At 41.6% G+C, this 21,494-nt stretch overlaps 1 long non-coding RNA gene across 1 annotated transcript in view; it reads right to left on the bottom strand.

The window, feature by feature from the left end:
* Positions 1–4,428: 4,428 nt before the first annotated feature.
* The window catches only part of LOC125625355 (uncharacterized), a 42,569-nt gene continuing 25,503 nt past the window's right edge, over positions 4,429–21,494 (bottom strand). Inside the window, exon 3 of the long non-coding RNA XR_012666600.1 lies at positions 4,429–4,569. This is a non-coding gene — a long non-coding RNA (uncharacterized LOC125625355). The remainder of the gene's footprint in view (positions 4,570–21,494) is intronic.

The following is a 21,494-nucleotide window of genomic DNA, read 5'->3' as shown; positions in this document are numbered from 1 at the left end:
GCACAGAGACCCAGTGTATATCCACACAGTGAGCAAGTCTCAGAGCCTGGGTTCCAAGACTTCACTCATGCTACCATGTTAAAAACAGTTGTGTAGATGGCTTCAGAGCTCAAGCTACAACATCTACAGAGCTATATTTAGCATAGTGGCATGACCCCCACAAGCTCAAGTCTGTCACCCCAGGCTTTGAGACTCACTGCTGCTTGCTGTGTAGACATACCCTAAGGGTGACCTAGGAATAGTCAGATAGAGCCAGGAACTGAACCCTATGGCCCAGATCAGTGTCTTTACCCCCAAAATTATGCCTCCTTTCTATAATTAGCATCTTATGCCGAGAAAGTGGGTCAAACAGTGTGCTATTTATTTCAGGACTAGCAAACCTGATCTTCATGCTGGTTTAAATTTCAAAGGTAGACATCTGTGGCATCCCTGTATTGAAATACATGTACATTGAAATGCACTATGTAAACTAAAATCTACTTTCCTAGTCATAAACTATCCATTTACCATTTGGGATCTTTCATTTAGGTATTTAGGTAGCCACATCACCTCATACTTGCTTTTGCATAAATATATGGGGTACCAATTTGACAAAAGTAATTGGTGAAATATGGGCCTTTAGTTGCAATGTAAATAAGTTTACTCCTCTAATTTAGAAAGCTACCATTGTAGTGAAGCAGTGAGAACTTCCTCCTATTATTCTCAGACTGCAGGAGTCTTAACAATCTATTGCACTATAAACAGTACATGCAAACAGATATTCACATAGACTACAAAAGAATTCATGTTTTGTCTTGAGAAAAATTAAGTCCCAGAGGTAATTCCTGTACTGTGTGGGAAATTATGTCTCCTGGAAGAAATTTATAGCCATGATTGTTTAAAAGAAATGAAAAATATATCATTAAAATGTTTTTAACAAAACCCCTCAATTGTTTCATACTTTCCATCAGACTAACATTGCCAGTTTATATCAGTTATAAATTCTGGGTAAAGATTTGGGTTACTTCTTCTAAATGAGTTTGATCAACTGTGGGTATTATTGTGGTAATGTATAAAATAACTTATTAATGATGCATCTTATTTGAATTAATTGTTAGACCTAAAAATTGAAAGTACTCTGTAGTTTTCTTGTCAGGTTCTAAAATTTTATTTGTAAGTAACTGGTAAGTGTGACTTTATTTATTTGCATCCAAGGTAGCCATGTTTTTCTATCTGTTTAGCTGGTTATGAAGATTAATTTACTAAGGATCATATGTAGGATCCTATTTTCCTCTATGCAGAATTACCTGTATAGGGGAGAGGGAGCTGTGAGTTGAAACTCATGGAAGTTCCTACTCATTCTTCCATTGGAATATATAAGAATGAGGGATTCTGTTCCCTTAACTTGAGATCTGCAAGAAACAAGAAAAATTCATATTGATAGCCCTTGCCCCTCTCACACTTATCCCTACGGGCCTCTTGAAAGGATGGTTTCCCTGACCATGGTGGCCCTTAGAGGACTGGAGAGTTTACACAGCAGGTAGGTCTGGGAGAAGAATCCAGACATGCTGAACTGGCTCTCCTGTTTCTCTTATTCCCACAGCCTCCTACCCAGCTGCACTTGAGTTCTTGTGGAGGGTTCAGGATGATTTTGAACAAGTTACATAATCTCTCCTTGTTTCACATTGCTCTGTCTATAAAACGAATATGAGTAGTCTCCTATTTCATAGCTGCTGTAAAGCCAAACTGATGTTTGCAAAGCACATTGAGATCCTTGGATGTAAAATGCTAGATAAGGGCAGATGATGTATTATTTATGCAGATCAAAGATATGAGCTGTTCAAACGGGGTGAAATTTACCCCCCTCCCATAGGGGGTAAGTGGGATTTAAGTGGTTCATAGGTAGGGCCCTACCAAATTCACTGTCCATTATGGTCAATTTCATGGCCACAGGATTTGAAAATTGGTAAATTTCACATTTTCAGATGTTTAAATCTGAAATTTCACGGGGTGTTAACCGTGGGGGTCCCTACCCAAAAGGGGATTGTGGGGTCGGGAGTCACAAACCTGTTGTAGGGGGGTCATGGGATTGCCTCCCTCACTTCTGTGCTACCTTCAGAGCTGGACTCTGAAGGCAGCAACCACAGATTCCCGGAGGTGGCTGTGGGTCTGATCCCACCCACTCTCCCTCCCCCAGAGCAGTTGTGCAGGGATGGACAAGTCCTGTCCCTCCCCTGCCCAGCCCGAAGTAGGAGCCCCCTTTGCTGGGGTGCTGCTAGAATCACAGGGAAGATCAGACCCACATCCACAAGCCTCCTCCAGCTGCAGGAACCTCTGGGGCTGCTGCCCAGTCCCAGAGAGTCCTGCAGCAAGGGGAGGCACTCGAAGGTGGGTCTCTCCTCCCACCCCTGAGCAGCTGTGCAGGATGAGATGGTCAACTCCTGTCCCTCCCAGCCCAGCCAGAACTAGGAGTCCCCTTTGCTGGGGCATTCCTAGGAACAAGGGGACATCGGATTTCACAGGGAAGGGCTTATTTCACAGTCTGTGATGCCTTTTTCACAGCCATGAAATTGGTAGGGCCCTATTCATAGGCCTTGTGCCTGGGTTCTCTACGTCTGGGTGAATTTCATCCCAGGTGAGATATCTGATTCCATATGGCACTGGAGTAAGATCCCTTAAATAGAAAATAATGCCACATTATTTTCCTACAATTTCTGCCTGCCCCTTTAACCTGATGTCAGGTCAAGGCCAAAGGCTCCTTTGCCTCCAAGTATGACTCCCTCTTCCTTTTATATAAGGCTTTCCCTTCAGGACTGGAACCTCAGAGCTGCTCTAACTTAACTATCAGCTTCCCACAGACCCTTATGGTCCCTGGGAGGCAGGGCAAAGCTGTAATGCCATGGACACCAGCGTCACCTCTGATCTGTGCCATAGTTCAGGAAAGTGGGCATACAGCCTTTATAAAAGCTCTTTACCAACATGGGAGGCCATATGCCCAGGAGATATTCACAAGATACCATTTCCAGAGACCCATTTAAGGCCCCTTTATACTGCCAGAGTGGTGTAATGGGGCCTAGGGTAATGAAGAATCAGGCCCTTTGAGAAGAATAAACTATGAGTGACTGTTGGTGTTGCAATTCAGTAGGGTACCAATGAGTGTTGGGACGTGTATGTAGGGGATGATGATGCAACCAGGTATTTTCCCCATGAAATAACTATCCAGAGACTGTTCCGACCCACTTGTTTAGTCAAACAAATACTTCCAAGATAGTAATCATACATTTTTCAGCAAATCCCTCACTGAAACAATTGCTTGTTTCATATTTTCCAAAAGCTTCCACAAAAGTCAACAGTTTTATGATTTAGTGAAAAACACCCTATCACATTTAACAGCTTGCAAAAGTAAACTTCCTTCCAAATATGATGTGCCCTGATCATCATATAAAGCAATTTAAAGTAACATTACTGCATAAAACCCCTCAAAGTGTTAGGCTATATGTTGCTTTTTTGGCCTGTAAAACATTCATGTTGGTCACTACCGCTGCTCACTGCTGTTGTATACGCATGTCATACATACTCACGTGAATAAGTGCTATTCATTGTCAATAAAATTATTAGAATCTGACCTTTAGTTTGGAAAAAACAACATTTAATCTTTGAATCTTAGTTAGAATCTTTTTAGTTAATCCAGTCTTCTGTATAAATTCATCCAGCTTTTGGGGCTAGATTGCACTTTTGGCTCTTAGTCCTCTACTTCAGAGGGTTACAATTCTTCCCACACTCCCCTCTTGCTTAAAATAACTTACTGCAGTCCTTGAAAAGATGCAGATGACTTTTCTCTTTATGCCCATCCAGCTTTGCAAGTTGGTACTTGGGGGAGAAAGAAACAGAGACAAAGCTTCACCTATTCCCCACCATAATATTCCTCTTTCTCACCCACTTGCTCCCAGTGGATGGGGAGCACAGCTCCACCCCTCTGCACAGGACCAAGGTCCAGGTAGCCCTAATACAGCTGTGAGAAGAATGGGGCAATACTCTCTTAGGTCTATCCATTTTTTTAAGAGCATAAAACTACATAAAATGTCTTTTAGGCACTTAAACTGCTATCTTAACCAACTCACATATCTGTAAATTCTGGCCCAAATGTTTCACAATACTGATAATTACCTCTGTGGAACTAATTCTCTATATCATTCAAAAGATGCCAACAAACCTGGAATTCACTTATACTGATATTCCTAAGAGCAGCAGTGTGAACACCACTGTCATAGCAATGTAGACAAAAATGCATTACACAATAATACAATTCATAGCCAAAAGGTTTCATGTTCTGGCCAAAAATGTAAACACAGAAAAACCAGGAAATTCAATTATAATGTCCCATAGAAAAGATAACTGGGTTCTGTTCCACTTATGTTCTAAGGTATTTTTTATTGTTTGTGTGTTTTGTTAATTCAGACTTTAATATATGCAAACACTGTAGGGCTTCGTCATTGCTGTGGGACCAGTAAGCTTGAATTTCTTGATTTTTGGGCATTGGAATTCTCAGTCATAAACATATGTTGCAATAAGACAAGGCCCAGCAAAGACCTGAAATGAGAGGGACACAAATTATTTATACAAGACACTTAAAATGTGGAAGGGGTTCACTTCTTTAGTGTGAATAATGCTCCAACCTCTGTTCCAGAATACTTTATTTCTGATGTGAATAATTTTCAAAACTACAAGCAAGAGGACACCAAATTTGTGGGACACACAGGTATGATCATAAGGGCTTCTGTAAAAATTTTTTGTATTACATTTCCTCTTTTCCTTAGAGGTTTTTAAAATAGAGAACAAAAAGATCTGAAAAAGTGAGTGATTTGTATATTATGCAATTTTAGATTCAGATAAATACAGCTTGGTATGTCATTAAAAATTGGTGGAAAGTTCATTCTTGAAAATAAGTTTTGGTATAATATGCTCCAGTTAGCCTGAAGATTGTCACCACGAAGCCAAAATTGACTCTCAGCTTCTGTTTCCAGGGCTCTCGGTGTTAGCTCAAAAGCTTGTCTTTCTCACCAATAGAAGCTGGTCCAATCAAAGATACTATCTCATTCACCTTCTCTCTCCAGTTTCCAGGGCTGACAGTCTGGAACTTTTTTAGAAAAACTAAACTCACTTTCATTTAACAAGAATAACAAAAAGTGCCAAATGACTAGTTCTGTATTCTGAGAAGCAAAAAGTCCCCAGAGAACAGAGAGAGAGTGTGAGAACCTAATGGCTTATCCTCATTTTGATGTGTACTGTACACTAGTTTGTCTTCAAACTGAAATGGGAAGACATGCAGATTTATGATGAATTAATCTAAAATAGTTATGCGTACATCTTATCTGATAAGTGTTGTATCATTCACATTCTAGGTGCCAGAACTGCTTTGCTGAGCAGTTCTAGCACCTGAAATGTCAACTAGATAACACTCTTATCAGATAAGATGTACCAACATGCTTTCATAGTTTTGAATAAAAAGAGGAATTCAGGTCTTTAGCATAACTATGTCACCTTCATATTTATAAATTTTACCCCTTCCTGTCTAGCCTTTGAAAACATGGTCATATAATTCTGACAGGATCCAAAATAACATTTTCTTCCTCTTCACATAATTTATGGAAGGCCAATGTTAATGTTTTCAGGTTGCATCACTCTCAATTGACAATTTAAACAAAGCAAGGATGTAAGAATCTACCAAGTCCTAAATTAAGCTAGACATGTCCATGAAATCCTCTCTGCTATGACATACGAGCAATGGAGTTTGTCACATTTTTCCCCCTTCATCACCCACAAAACACCAGGGAAGCTGCATTCTGTATCAGATAGATATGGATTCAACTCAATTTCCTAGATCCATATACAGGGGCAAGGGGATTGTCTCCTCACTGTACCAGACATTAGCCCCAACCCAGGTTCCCTGGTTCCCTTAAGGGATACCTTCCTCCTCAGTCCACTTTCAGCTCTGGTTTATCTGGGAACCAGATCCCGTACGGAACGAGTACTTGCACTGGACACATGCCCCAAGGAGACTCCTGCAGTTAGCTTAGCTGCCTCACACCCAGCCAGGTTTCCAGATACTTAACAATTCCCACCCTAATGTCAGCCAAAAATAATCCACTGCTTGGTCAGACAGGTCTACCCCCTTTGTCCCTGAATGAGGGTGTGAGGCAGCACCCCCTCATGCCTTCTGCTGTAGCATTTCAGACCAGTTTACAGTCACCTGCTGGAAAAGGTCCTGGTTCTGCCCTACATCTCTCTGTGCCCTCATGATTAAATCAACCCTGTTACAAAATCCAACTGTTTTCACCCAGGTGTACAATAATCATTTCAGGTGGCTGGTTCCTGGCTGCCAAAGAGCACAAGAGAGGCATTAGCTGACTTTAGAGCACACACCTCTTTCCATGCCATTCACCGCACCACTGAGGCTTAGTTGTGAACCACCAGAGGAATTATCTGCTTGCCTTTGGGCCCAATACTTACATATCCAAACTCTGGGTCTCATGACCCATTCTCTTGTTCCCCTCCATCCATGTCAAGTCAAAACTGCCTCACTACTGAGTCCCAGCAATGCATTCCCAGGGGAACTGGCTGGATGCCTGTGGGCCTAATGCACAATATTTTGTCCACACATCCAGTCACCCATTTCAGTGATCCTCTTTTGTGATCCTGAAGTTGGGGATATAGACCTCTGAATTATCCTCCCCAATGGAGTCTGTATGTGTTCAGAAGCCATCATTGATAGGCGTAACCCTCTGGGCTCTTATTCCAAGCTGTGGTGTGGATGTAACCAATCTAATCCCAAATAAATAGGATCCCACTTCACAAGGGAATCCTGAACAATATGCACTCACTCAAGTTAAATTTCCTTTTCCAGAATAACTCTGCCTCACGAAGAAAGAGTGGACCAGCACCAACAGCCTCAGCATTAAATAAATCTGCATTGCTTTGACTGGGAAATCCCAGCATCCCCACAGTATTATGACTCACCTTGCCACCCCTAATTGGTTTGTACCCTCTGTGGGAGTCAGGGGATCAGATTTCTCCCTTCCTGACTGCAGATCCCTAAATTCCAGAGCCCTGTCTGAACACCTTATTAAACCTGATAGAGAATGCCCCTCCCATAGCTGTGACACCACTGACTGTTATGTCAAATTTGGAGGTGGCTCATCCCTGCCCACACATGGGAACAAAATTCTTCATCCCCTCAGTAGACACCTGAATGTTCCGGGTGTCAACTGTTTTGCAATAAAACAAAACTGGTTGAGGACAAAGGTTCCAGATACCTAGCTGAATGCCTGAATAGGCTGCTTGCTGGCTCCCAGCACCAACTCTCAAATTCTGCCTCCCTCATACTCTGAGGGATTTGAAGACCTGTCAGTTACCACCCTGGACTACTGCCAGATTTTTCACTTCAGACTTGTCTCTTGTTCTTGACTTCATTCTTGCTAGTAGTCACTTCCACTAACACAAGAAAGAGCTCCTACTGGGTTATATCTCCCAGAGCCAATGAGCACCCCGGCCCTGCTGGACACACAAGATCCAATGCCCCCGATGCCTGCAAACCAACTTTCAATGCCATCTCTGGCATCCAGTCCTCCCTTCAAACAACCCTGATTAAGGGTTTGGTCCAACACTCGATAAAATCTCCATCACTTAATTTGCCTTTAGTAATAGATTGGCTTTGGCCATGACTGAAGATAAAGAAGAGTGCCAAGTGCAAAATACCCCCAGTGGTGCCCTCAGGATAGGTGTGGAATTGAAGACGGCCATGCTTGTAGTTCATACAAGATAATTTTCTTGGATACCCCAACCCTCCTAGCCAACTCCTGCAACCCCGCCAGTGTACTAACAGTGAGTAGACATACCTGCCTGGATCTTTTAGCTCGGTCTCCAGACAAGCCAGCCTAGCAAGTGGGGAGTGCTCTCTGTGGTTCTTTTGCTGGCACTACTCCTAAAGTACCATCTAATGTGCAGTAAAGTCAGTGAACGTATAGCCTCTCTTTAATCCACCCTTGCTGCAAACAAAAGGGTATCCAAGTGTCCCACCACACGCAAAGCTGGCCTTAGCCAAGCTGTAACTCCTGGTTTCAGTCACCCAGTGTCAGGTGGGGAAGGGATTCATGGCATGCCCACTCCAGCAAACCATCTTCCCTCTTTGGGATAACTGTATGTTCCTTCCCAAGAGATCAATTCCTCTCCCTGCCCGGCCTTTATGTGAGCTGCAAGTTAGGGTCGCTTGACTGAAGTTTCCTCCATTATCCATGGCTACCCTCTGAAAAGGAGTCCATTATAGGGAGCCGCCTCATCACTGCTGTACATATACCTAGGACTCACATATTCTGCAATACTCCTTAATTGCTTCTGTTGCCCCACTTTCAGCAAAAAAAAAAAAAAAAAAAGAGCTGTGCCTCAGTTTCCTCAATCTTGGTTCCCCAGTTTCAGCTGGGATCTCACCTGCAGTCACACACAGAATGGTGCCTCCACTTGAAACTACAGGGAGATCTTTGAGCAGCGCAGAACATCAAAGATGGTGTTAGGGTGGCAGTTTTAGCCTGGTGTATTTTTAGGAAAAGTCACCAAGTGCTTGTAGAGAGAGGGTCATGAGGAATCTAAAAATAAATATAACGATGTCTGACACATGACTTTACATATATGCGGTGTCAGAGACACTTCATATATATACTGCATTTGTACAGTGTATATATATAGAGATATACTGTATATTGTACTCCAAGTAAGCTACTCCCACCCCCATTTTAATGCAAAAAAATGTGTGGTGAGCTTGTGTAGCTCTGAACACGGCAGTTGCCTTAGAGCCAAACTTGTCAAACCCAGCCTAGGTCATCGATTGTTTTTTTGTTTTGTTTTTTTAAATGTAGTCTTAGGAGAAACCTCGTCACATTTGGTGACACTAAAACTCTGAGGGCCTGCTCCTGCTCCTATTGAACTCAAAATGGCCATTGACTTCAATGGGTGTATAATCTGACCCTTCTGCACAGCGGCTTATTTTTATATGTTTCACTGTATTTTTTTTCCCCTGAGTTCCTGCTCCCTCAGAGACTCCTGTGCAATGCAAGGTTTAACTTGACAGCCATCAAAGATCTAATTGAAAATGGTTTAGCTATTTAACTTCACGCCCCACCTGCAGGGAAAAATCTCAGTGGGTCAAAAGCCAGGGATATTTAAAACCAAAACAAAATAAAGAGCTAGGAACTATAACATCCATGGCTTAAAAAAAATCCAGCCTTATACATAATTGTAGTGTTGGTGAACATCTAGCTTGTGAGGAGTGGGAAGATGTAGTAAGAGCTGCACGATTCTGAGTTTGCTGGTGCTTCTGTGCCACCAAAGACCCAGTGAGATTTCACTGTGGAGTGATTTCTGACCAGGATGTGGTCAGTTTTCTTCCTGGCATGTCCACTGTTTGAAATCCAGGTCCAGCAATCATTGCTAAGGTGCCTAAATCAGGAGCCCATAACAGATGAGTCTTTGGTGGCATACGTCAAAAGCCGAATGCTGATGTCATTTGGGAAACCCAAACCAAAGGGACCTATCATGGTTTCATATCCAGTTCGGTCATAGCCAGTCATGGTTACTGAAATCTCTGAGCACTAGCAGTGTGTCACAGGGCAGAGCTGACTGCATTCTTAATGCTAACTCATAGTAGAATGCATCCCTTTCCACACATGAGGTCTCTTCTGTTGGGGTGTAAGCCAAAACAACAAATAAGTGTCCATGATGATGTTGGAGCTGAGCATAGGGTAAGCATGTAGAGATGGGGGTTCAATGTGGTTAAAGTCTCTGCTAGAGGTTTTCTGATAACACGTGACACACCTTGAGTTTGGTGTGACCATCAGAGAACATCTTCCACAATCCCTTGTTTGGTGGGTGGCAGGCAGGCCTTTGTAAAGGATGAATTCTTTGATGAGAGGAATCTTGTACTCAGTGCCATCCAGTGTTAACAGATTCCATCTGGCTACATGGAATGTACCTCAGAGGTCTAGTTTGGACCTCCAGGATGCTGTGGTCATTGGGCCTATGCTTTCCTTGAGCGGTGTTTGAGTCGTGCCCATCCTAAGTGTGAAAAACACCTGGAGTTGGTAATAGCAGGGGCTTTAACTCGGGTGCTCTTGTCATGGTTTGTCATGGCTGGTTCCCCTTTGTTTCACTCTTCCCCCTGAGGAGTGGGGAGATGTAGAGAGGTTTTATTTTTGGGGACACCCTCCCCCTTCCCAGGAACTGTTCCACCAGATGCCATTGGTTCCTGATGGTTTGGATGAGTACTGTGAAGATCTAGCTCTTCTTCTTCCCTGTGTGGTTCATGCATCCACTGTCACGGTTTGCTTCAATTGTTCATTATAGTCAAAAGCTGCATTGCACCTTTTGGTCATGTCTCTGGGATGGACAAAAACACCCCTGGCACACCATGCTCAGATGCATGCTCTGGCCCTACCTGACACAACCCATGGGCTGCCCCAGTCATTCATGGATTTGCAGGATTGATCCAGTTCTGGGAACTTCACTACACAATGCTGGTGCAATGCCACCATCCATGGTCACCCTGACTTGTGCAGTAGTCCCCAGTAGACGACCTGTGTTTAATGATGCTTATGTATAATCATTACTACAAACAGTGTACAGGATTAATGTTTGACGAAAAATTCTAACAAAGAGGGAGAGAGCGGGTATACTATGTTGCTCAGAGTTGTATGCTGTGCATTAGGTCAGCATACTTAAAGATGGGTTTGAAAGTTTCACTTAATCAAGAAAAAGGGCTGTAAGAGACACTATGCTGTAATAGAACTGAGGCAAGTTGTGATTAGCAAGTTTGAATTTGGGCAAAGTTTGGGAATTTCAGATTTGGATGTGCTTTTACAAATATGAAAATAAAAAGAGTCAATCAAAACAGCATAACCTCTATTAGGGTTCCTATTAGAGGAATTCATTTAAGACCTACCTAAATTTTGGATGTATCTGAAATTCAGAAACCACAGGCACAACAAAATAATTAAAATTCTAAACTGCTATCCAAAGTGTAGTTCTAGTCCATTCCTCACCTCCCTCTTAAATCCTTAAGTACTCTCATTTTGTGTGTGGCATGACAATTTTGTAATCTTATGTGTCAGGAAACCTTGTTATTGCTGTTCAAATGATATTCAGACCAACAAGAGTGACTTTGGTTTTCAAATTCGGAGACAACAGGATTAAAACACCACGAGGTTCCACAGGATAAAAGGCCGAAACAAAGGAAACACATGAGAGATTCTCAAAAGGCTGGAGCTAATGTAATTGTCAAACCACAGCCTGAGAGCAAAACTAAGTTATGTGTCTTTCGATGCTCTTGTTTCCGTAAGAGTCTTTAACCATCTTCAGTTGCTCCTGGGTTCCAGCCAGTTGAGATGCACATTTCAGTTAGCGGAAAGACATTGTTCCTTTTCTGAGATGTACCTTCATAGCTTTTTTTTAATGGACTCTTTTAGGGACGTGAGGGTAGAAATCTCAAGAAATGTTGAGAAAATTAATACTTGAGAAAGGGCTGCAAATATACCAAACAGAACTTTATGGAGGGGAAAGAAAACATAAAAGGAGCCATAAATGGGAGAAGTGGTTCATACGTCCAGCCACAGAAATGATGACAGTAACACTTAGCAATGAGGGAAAAAAACTGATACATCTGACCACATGTCTGCAGAAAATGGCGTTTTTAAAATGGCGTTTTTAAAACATGGTGCAAGCAGGATTAGTCATTTTTACAGCTACAGCAGAATGTGTTGTTTTAGGAAGAAGGAAGAAAGATTCCTGTTTGATTTGGGAAATTGTTACTGTTAGAGATTGAATGCTTCCTCAAGTTGTAGTTTGGGTGAGAGGGAGAGGGAGCCATCTAGTGAGGATGGTTTTGCTGTAAAGGAACTGGATTGGGACTTATGAGATCTGGGCCAAGTTCCTGGCTCTGCAATAGACTTCCTGGGTGACTTTGGACAATTTGCTTTCTCTATGTCTTCGTTCTCCAATTGTAAATTGAAGATAATACTTCCTTGCTTCATAGAGGTGTTGAAATGATTAATTAATGTTTGTAAGGTGCTCAGATATGATGATTCAATCTGATAATTAGATTGATAGATAGAAGCTGGTCCACAGAGAGAAGCTACTTCTAGTGCCCACAATAAGAGTTCTCCCTTAGCTCAAGTCATTGGTGGAAACCTGTGGTTCTGGATGTCATAATGGGGGTTTTAGTCACGTTGTGTATATGATTTATTTGATAATTGTGTGTGTATGGAGCACATGTGGTATCTCCATAATCGTAGAGCTGAAGGACAAATGGGAGCTACAGCCTTCTGGGTCAATTGTTTTGAGCATTTCCCAAGGGAACTTTTCTTACCTTCCAGATGTCACGGTTGCTACAGAAAGACATTGCCAAGAGGAGCAATGTTGTGCAAGTGTTGGAGGAAAATTGGGAAGGAAGCATAGAATTCATTGAAATGTAGGACAGGAAGGGACCTCAATAGTTCATCTACACCAATTCCCTGCACTGAGGCAGGACTGAGTATTATCTAGAACATCCCTGACAGGTGTTTGTCTAACCTGCTCTTAAAAACCTCCAATGACAGAGATTCAACAACCTCCCTAGGTAATTGTTCCAGTGCTTAACTACCCGGACAGTTAGGAATATTTTCCTAATGGTTATCCTAAATCTCCCTTGCTGCAATTTAAGCCCATTGCGTCTTGTCCTTTCCTCAGTAATTAAGGAGAACAATTTGTCACCCTCCTCTTTATAACAACATTTTATATACTTGGACGACCACCCCCATCCCCCCAGTCTTCTCTTCTCCGTACTAAACAAACTCAATTTTTTTTCAATCTTACCTTGTAGGTCATGTTTTCTCATCTTTAAACAATTATGTTGCTCTTCTCTAGACTTTCTCCAATTTGTACATATCTTTCCCAAAGTGTGGTGCCCAGAACTGGACATGTACTCCAGCTTAAGCTTTAACAGTGCTGAGTAGAGTGGAAGAATTATTTCTCATGTCTTGCTTACAACACTCCAGCTAATACATCCCAGAATGTTGTTCACTTTGTTTGCAACAATATTACATTGTTGACTCTCATTTAGTTTGTGATCCACCATAACCCCTAGATCCTTCTCTGCAGTACATCTGCCTAGGCAGTCATTTCCCATTTTGTATTTGTTCAATTGATTTTTCCTTACTAAGTATTGTACTTTGCATTTGTCCTTATTGAATTTTATCCCAGTTATTTCAGACCATTTCTCCAGTGTATCAAGTTCATTTTGAATTCTAATCCCGTCCTCCAAAGCACTTGCAACTTTTTCCAGCTTGGTATCAGCTGCAAACACTATAAGGGTACTCTCTATGATGATATTGAACAGAACCAGACCCAGGACAGATCCTTGTGGGACCCCATTTGATAAGCCCTTCCAGCTTGACTATGAACCATTGATAACTACCCTCTGAGTACAGTTTGCTAACCAGTTGTTCACCCACTTTATAGTATGTTTGTGTGGGCTATATTTCCATGGTTTGCTTATAAGACAGTCATCTGGGACAGTAACAAACTAACAAAAGTCAAGATACATCCCATCTACTATCCCACATCTATCCTATTTACAAGGGCTTGTTACCCAGTCAAAGAAGACTATTAGGTTAGTTTGACATTATTTGTTCTTGCCAAATCCTTGTTGTCTATTACTTATCACCCTCTTGTCTTGTAGCTGCCTACAAATTGATGTTTGATTATTTGCTCCATTATCTTTCTGGGTACCAAAGTTAAGCTGACTGGTCTATAATTCCCTGGGTTTTTCTTATTCCCTTTTTTTATAGATAGGTTCTATATTTGCCCTTTTCCAGTTCTTTCGTATCTCTCCCATACTCCACAAGTTCTCAAAGATCATTGCTAATGTCTCAAAGATTTCTTCAGCCAGTTCCTTAAGTATTCATGAGTATATTTTGTCAGGCCCTGCCAACTTGAAGACATCTAACTTGTCTGAGTAATTCTTAGCTTCTTCTTTCTCTATTTTGTCCTCATATCCTACCTCACTTTCACTGGTATTCACTGTGTTAGTTGTCCAGTGACTGCTAACCTTTTTCGTGAAAACTGAAATTTAAAAAAAGGCACTTAACACTTCAGCCATTCTGCATTTTCTGTTATTTTCTTCCAACTCCTCATTGAGTAATAGGCCTACCCTGTCCTTGGTGTTCCTCTTGATTCTATTGTATTTGTAAAAAATTTACTTCTTACCCTTTAAAGATCCCTAGCTAGTTTAATCTTGTTTTGTGCCTTGGCCTTTCTAATTTTGTCCCTACAAGTTTGTGCGTTTATTTTAAATAACATGAAACAACTCAGTCAAAAGTGCCAGCTCTAAAATGGACTATTTGTGTTTCTTAAAGTTCTTCTCTTTGTTTTATGTATTTTATTGTTGCTGGAGAAAATGAAGGTAGGAGAGAACAGTGGGTGGGTGTAGAGAACACAAAGACACTGGAATCTCAACTTTTCTTCAGTGATTTTTACTTAGGTTCAGTGCGAAACAAAGTGTGTATGCAGGCAGGTGTTTTCCCCTACTGCATCACTTAGCACTTCCCTAGACACAGAACAAGCTTTCCCCAGGTATTTCTGTCTGCAGCCTCTCCCCCAGACTTGCGTCTTGTACAGTACTAAACTTATTCTCAATGTGGAACAAATTAATTTGCAATAAAGCTCGTCTCAAAAGCCCCAAATTCTTTTTCACAGCTCCTTTCTTCTGTGTTGTTGTTGGGTGTCCTTTCCTCTTATTCCCTTTCTCTGTTTCCCTCTGCCAGTACCTGGGATTCCTTTCCCCACTGCTTTACCTCACACCTCCTTTCTTTTCTTCCCACCACACAGGGTGAATGCTTGTGGGAGGAGCAGGTTCCAAGAGTCTGGTTCTCTTCCCCTGTAACAACAATTCACTTCCAAACCAAGCAAGAAAAAGGCAGCTATATTTTACCAATTGCTACTAAGGGCATTATTTAGATCAGAGGTGCTGTGGAGAAGGTCCTTGCCATGGCAACACTGCTTTCCACTAACACCACTCCTCTGCCCTGCTGTTCTTTGCATTATTCTGTAGCATGTTCTTATGGTTTGAAGACAGGAGTGGGACCAAATCTCCTCCTGTGTTCTAGTCCCAGCTCAAACACTTGCTCTACAGTGACCTTGTACAAATCACCCATCCTCCTACCTCAGTTTCCCCCATGTTTAAAAATAGGGGAGTGTGTTAATTAATAAAAATATTTAAAGATTAAAAATGTAAAGTATTAATTACATATTTTCATTGCAGAGTAATCCTCCTCTCGCCCACAAATGTAAAACATATTAGCTGGGAGAAACTTGTCAGTCAGGTTTGGTTGTATGTAATCCAGTACAGAGCAGACGTCAGCTGGGAATATTGCCTGTTGAATTCACAGCAATGCTTTGACTTTTCTTAGACAGCTGCCTCTTGTTTGTAGATTCAAAGCTCACAGTTAATCTAACAAGATTTTCCTGTTACCTTTATAGGAGTTTTGTCTGCTAATGATATTTTTGTCACAGAGGCAGAGCAAGAATTACCTGTTTACAGATTGAATGACAGTGGCTTAATAAAAAGTAATAATAATTAACATCCGCATGTTACTGATAACTTTATAGAAAGCAAAGGAAGACTCATCACAGCTGGTTACAACAGAATGAGTGAGAGCCAATAACTTAATTTTTAAAAAATCTCCAGTGGGAGGAAGCAGAGCTGCAGAGGTGACAGGGGCTAATCAAGAAAAGGCCTTTGGAACATGTCGGTAAGCAGTGCTAGTGGGGAGTGAGAGGAGGAAAGAAGATGTGGCATAGGCAGGCAGCATAAAAGGAAAACCAACATCATTAGAGTGGAATTTATTCTCCTTAGATCAAAAGGTCAGTAGCATTGCAGTATGCTGTTTGTGTAAAAAGACGCACAAAGAGAAAGGAGGACAGTTCAGTATGCATACATAAGAACATCTGCTTGATGAACCCACTTGAATGATAATCATAAAGCAGTGTGAGAGAAACCCTAGATACAGTTCTCGAAGGGCAGAACCAGGGATATATTGGGACAAGGAGGAATTCAGAAATTTAAGCAAGACCAGGAATTGATCAGGAACTGGCCTTCCACTGAGTAGTTTAACTTCTATCACTACAGCCCTATTCATAGTGGCCAAGATTTTCAGAAATGACTAGTGATTTTGGATGCCTCAGTTACAGGAGTAATCAACTTGAGATAACTTAAATGGAGACCTGATTTTCAGAAAGGGCTGAGAACCCACCTTTTAAAAATCAGGCCCATTCTGTGTGTCTCAAGGTCAGCGCCCAAAACACTAGGTGCTTCTGAAAATCTTGGTCACTAACCCCCTATAAAACTAAAGAGATGAAGGGGAGGTAAAGAAACCCATAGATTTCCCCATTAGATACCGTCACAAAGTTTTATTTACCATCTCACAAAGGTTCCTACTAACTACGCTGACCACTGGATTGGACCCTAACAGTATTTTCCTTGAATTAACCTAACCAAACCAAACCAAACCAAACCAGAATACACACATTAAAAAACAAACAGACAAAAAAACAACAACAAAAAACACCCCCCCACCCCCACAACAGCACACACGTCTGTGCACATTTCCATTACCCTACACCAAACTACAGTAGATATCATACATGCTGTATCTGATCTGTTCAATGAAATATTTCATACCTCTGTGTACCCCTGAAAGCCCTGGATCTGAAAGCTTATGAGTAAAACATAATCATGCCTCTGGCATAAGCACTATATGTAAAAAAAAATGAAGACTAGCAAAATTTAATGAAGAAACTGAAACAACTATTCCTTCCAGAAAGTATATTAACTGAAAGCCTCTGCACAAAATAGGAACTGATATTCAGTTTACTTGATAAATATTAATTGGAAAATAGAAAGTGGCAATACAATAATTATTATTTAATAACGTGAGCAATGCAAGTCCCATAATGAGAGGCTTATATATTTCAAGCAGCTGGTTTCCTCTTCTCTCTTCCATATTTACAGGTTTCATTGTCCTACCATGTTACCTGTAATCTAGAGATTTATGGCAGAATAAACTCATTAATCCTAACAGCTCAGTTTTCATTTGAAGGCTGGAGAGACTGTCAATAAACATCAAAAGAAGGAATTGTTCTTCAGATGACACCTGTTTAAAACAGAAGAGGGGCTATTTGACATTACACAGAGTCTGTGTGTTATAAACTTTTTATTACTGCATGTTTGTGCTGACTGCATTACACCACTTGTGAGCCAGACACAGGTTTTCTCAAACCAAGGTGAGTTAAGGACTTCATACTATGCCACCATATACTTTGTTTATGCTACAAAGGTTTCCTTTCTGTGTGCTTTTAAATATGGTCTTCATACTTTATTCCAGCTGGAAGAATTTTAGGGCCTGGTTTAAGTCACACACACACACACACACACACACACACACACACACACAAAGTTATATAAGCAGACCCACTGAAGTCAGTGAATGTGTCTTACTCATTATGGACCTAACCCAGTGCAGTCTTTCCTTTGAGTTCTGCAGGCATTGCACCAGGCACTATGGGTCAGATTATGACACTGCTACTTACATTGTGTGGTACTTTTACCCCATGAGTAATCCCAGAGAATTAAAATTCAATGGACTATTCATGGTGTAAGGTACTAATTAACATGAGTAAGGATGGCAGAAACTGGTCCTCTAGGAACAACGGTAGCATGCCAGTATAGGCAGTTTAATGCAAAATTATATTTACTTCAGGGTTTTAATTTTATTCCATGGTGGGTGAAATGTGGTGATTACCCTGCCCACATACAAGATGTGGGATACAGTGTTATGCACTGGGAGAAATTAGCACATCCTGGTTTGAGGATTAAAAGGTGTGTGTCATTTAAAATGTAAATAGCTGTGTGCAGGGAAGAATACCAATAATATTGAAAATTTTAAAATGAAGATTTTTAAAAAATAGATACTGCCATAATTAGACATCTAAATGAGTGACCTGAGTTTCAGAAACATTCAGCAACCAGACCTGACCTGATGGGAGCTGCTGGATTCTCAGTCCTTTTGATAATCAGGCCCAGGGCCGGCGGACAACATTTTGGCACCTGAGGCGGGGAGCTCAAATGATGCCCCCAAGCCTCCTCGCTTGGGCCAAAACTTTGAAAGGTCTCAATTTTGCCTTCTTCCTGTTCTTCTCCTCTCATAGTACTGCTCTGCTACCTACCCCAATAAAGGAGAACTAACAACTTAAAATGCCTTGTTCAAAAATTTTGAGTAACAGTTAACTTTCAAACGCCTGAACAGCAAATGTAACTTTTCTTGTCTGCGTAGTAAACATTGGCATTTTTATCTGTTTGAATAATCAAAGTGGTGCTTTCCGTACCTCCTTGGTTGCAAAGATTTGAACTGCTTCCTGAAGGTCCATAGTCTGGGCCAGCTCATGCTCTATTGAGACCAGCCTCTCCTGTGTCATTGTGGAGCGTAGATGTGTTTTTATTAACTTCAGCTTGGAGAAGCTGCGTTCTCCACTGGCACCTGTTACAGGAAGTGTTAGAAGTATGCGCAGAGCAACAAAAGCAGTTAGAAAGAGAGTGATCATCTTATCTGTGCACGTATATTCCAGAACAGCCTTTGGAGTTGATCCTGCTGAAATGTATCTTGAAAGGGCTTTCAGTTCATCACCTAAATCACTCGCATCAATATCGTGCATGTCATCATGTGTCAACACTGTCTCTAGTGCCCCGCTGTAATGATGCTGGTTCTGGTGGGACCCAACTGAGAGTGCCAATTCAGGACAAATAGCTTAAAGCAGGGCAGTTACAGCCCAAGGCTGGGGTTTTTCCACCTCTAAGGCAAACCAAACCAGCCAGACAGAGAGAACTTTGATTTTACCCCACTGGCTAACCACAGGTCACACAAGCAATTCCCTTAGACACTCCAGTTTCTCAGTATCACCACCAGTGCCACTTGTTATGGGGACAAATGGTTATGAAAACCAATACCCAAGTAAAAGAAAAAAGGTTCTCTCGATCCCAAAGGACCAAGCCCCAGACCCAGGTCAATATACAAATCAGATCTTACCCACAAATCACGCTGTTGCCAATTCTTTAGAATCTAAAGGTTTATTCATAAAAGGAAAAAGATATAGATGAGAGCTAGAATTGGTTAAATGGAATCAATTATATACAGTAATGGCAAAGTTCTTGGTTCAGGCTTGTAGTAGTACTGGAATAAACTGCAGGTTCAAATCAAGTCTCTGGAGTACATCTGCAGCTGGGATGGATCTTTCAGTCGTTGGTTCAAAGCTTCAGTGTAGCAAAGTTCCTCCACAGGTATGAAGCAGGATTGAAGACCAAATGGAGGAGCTGCAGCAGCTTTTTATAGTCTCTTGCCTTGTGGTCTCTGCTTTCTTTGTCCCAAGGACAAACTATCCATCACACGGCATGGCAGAACCTCAGAGTTCTGTCCATAGGCATGTCCCTGCATACCTTGCTGAGTCACAAGGTATGTGTGTCTTCTCTCAGTGGGTCAGTTGTATAGCTGATGGTCCTTAATGGGCCATCAAGCAGGCTAGGCAAAGCTGACACCAGCTTGTCTGGGGTGTCACCCAGAAGCATAGCATAAGTTGGAAATACAGACAGTATGGAGCCAATATTCATAACTTCAACTACAAAATGATACACACATATAGACAGCATAATCATAACCAGCAAACCATAACCTCTCCATAGACCCCTTACACAACAACCTTTATACAATATTTGCTGCAAATATATAACAGTGGTTGCAACAGCGATCTATATGGTTACAGATTCTGTCAATAACGTCACACCTGCATTGCTGGTGTAGATCTTCTTTGGATATAGTGAGGAGTTTTGGAATATCATACATCCCAAATATACGGCTGTGTTCCTTGAGCTGCATGAAACGTTCTTCAACTGACTGTATTGCACAATCTAGCACCTGTTTTAAAAAAATCAACTTTGAATTGTTGTTTGGGGTCTCTTATGGGATTATCCCGTGCCTCGTAATCAAAATGTCATCTTCTTCGGTGACTCTTGTATTCTTGAATGGGTGGGAAAATAGCTTCAGTGTGAAGTTCCTCTGCCAACTTCTGTGCACTCTTCAAAACGTTTTGAAATCCCCCATCTGACGAGTAAGACTGTAGGTATGACTTTGCTTTGTCCAGTTGTTCCATTGCTCCAGATATATCAAGGTCAACACCTTTGGAGTCTCTTACTTACAACATTTATTTCAAACAGTATGTCATGACACAACACTAAGCCACACAGAAATTTGAAGTTATGTATGTTTCTGGTGATTCCATTTCCCCCTGCCACTGTTCTCCCACAAAAAGTTCCTGTCATAGCATTAAGAAAAGGAGTACTTGTGGCACCTTAGAGACTAACAAATTTATTTGAGCATAAGCTTTCATGAGCTACAGCTCACTTCATCAGATGCATTCAGTGGAAAATACAGTGGGGAGATTTATATACATAGAGAACATGAAACAATGGGTGTTATCATACACACTGTAACGAGAGTGATCACTTAAGGTGAGCTATTACCAGCAGGAGAGCGGGGAGAAAAAAACTTTTTGTAGTGATAATCAAGGTGGGCCACTTCCAGCAGTTGACAAGAACGTCTGAGGAACAGTGGGGAGTGGAGGGGGGGAATAAACATGGGGAAATAGTTTTTCTTTGTGTAATGACCCATCCACTCCCAGTCTCTATTCAAACCTAAGTTAATTGTATCCAGTTTGCAAATTAATTCCAATTCAGCAGTCTCTCGTTGGAGTCTGTTTCTGAAGTTTTTTTGTTGAAGAATTGCAACTTTTAGGTCTGTAATCGAGTGACCAGAGAGATTGAAGTGTTCTCCAACTGGTTTTTGAATGTTATAATTCTTGACGTCTGATTTGTGTCCATTTATTCTTTTACGTAGAGACAGTCCAGTTTGACCAATGTACGTGGCAGAGGGGCATTGCTGGCACATGATGGCATATATCACATTGGTAGATGTGCAGGTGAACGAGCCTCTGATAGTGTGGCTGATGTGATTAGGCCCTATGATGGTGTCCCCTGAATAGATGTGTGGACACAGTTGGCAATGGGCTTTGTTGCAAGGATAGGTTCCTGGGTTAGTGGTTCTGTTGTGTGGTATGTCGTTGCTGGTGAGTATTTGCTTCAGGTTGGGGGGCTGTCTGTAAGCAAGGACTGGCCTGTCTCCCAGGATCTGTGAGAGTGATGGGTTGTCCTTCAGGATAGGTTGTAGATCCTTGATGATGCATTGGAGAGGTTTTAGTTGGGGGCTGAAGGTGATGGCTAGTGGCGTTCTGTTATTTTCTTTGTTGGGCCTGTCCTGTAGTAGGTGACTTCTGGGTACTCTTCACTACAAAAGGTTTTTTCCCCCCGCTCTCCTGCTGGTAATAGCTCACCT

Source organism: Caretta caretta, chromosome 1 (genome assembly GCF_965140235.1).
Source record: "Caretta caretta isolate rCarCar2 chromosome 1, rCarCar1.hap1, whole genome shotgun sequence".
Lineage (NCBI taxonomy): Eukaryota > Metazoa > Chordata > Testudines > Cheloniidae > Caretta > Caretta caretta.
This window is presented reverse-complemented; position numbering and strand designations above follow the sequence as displayed.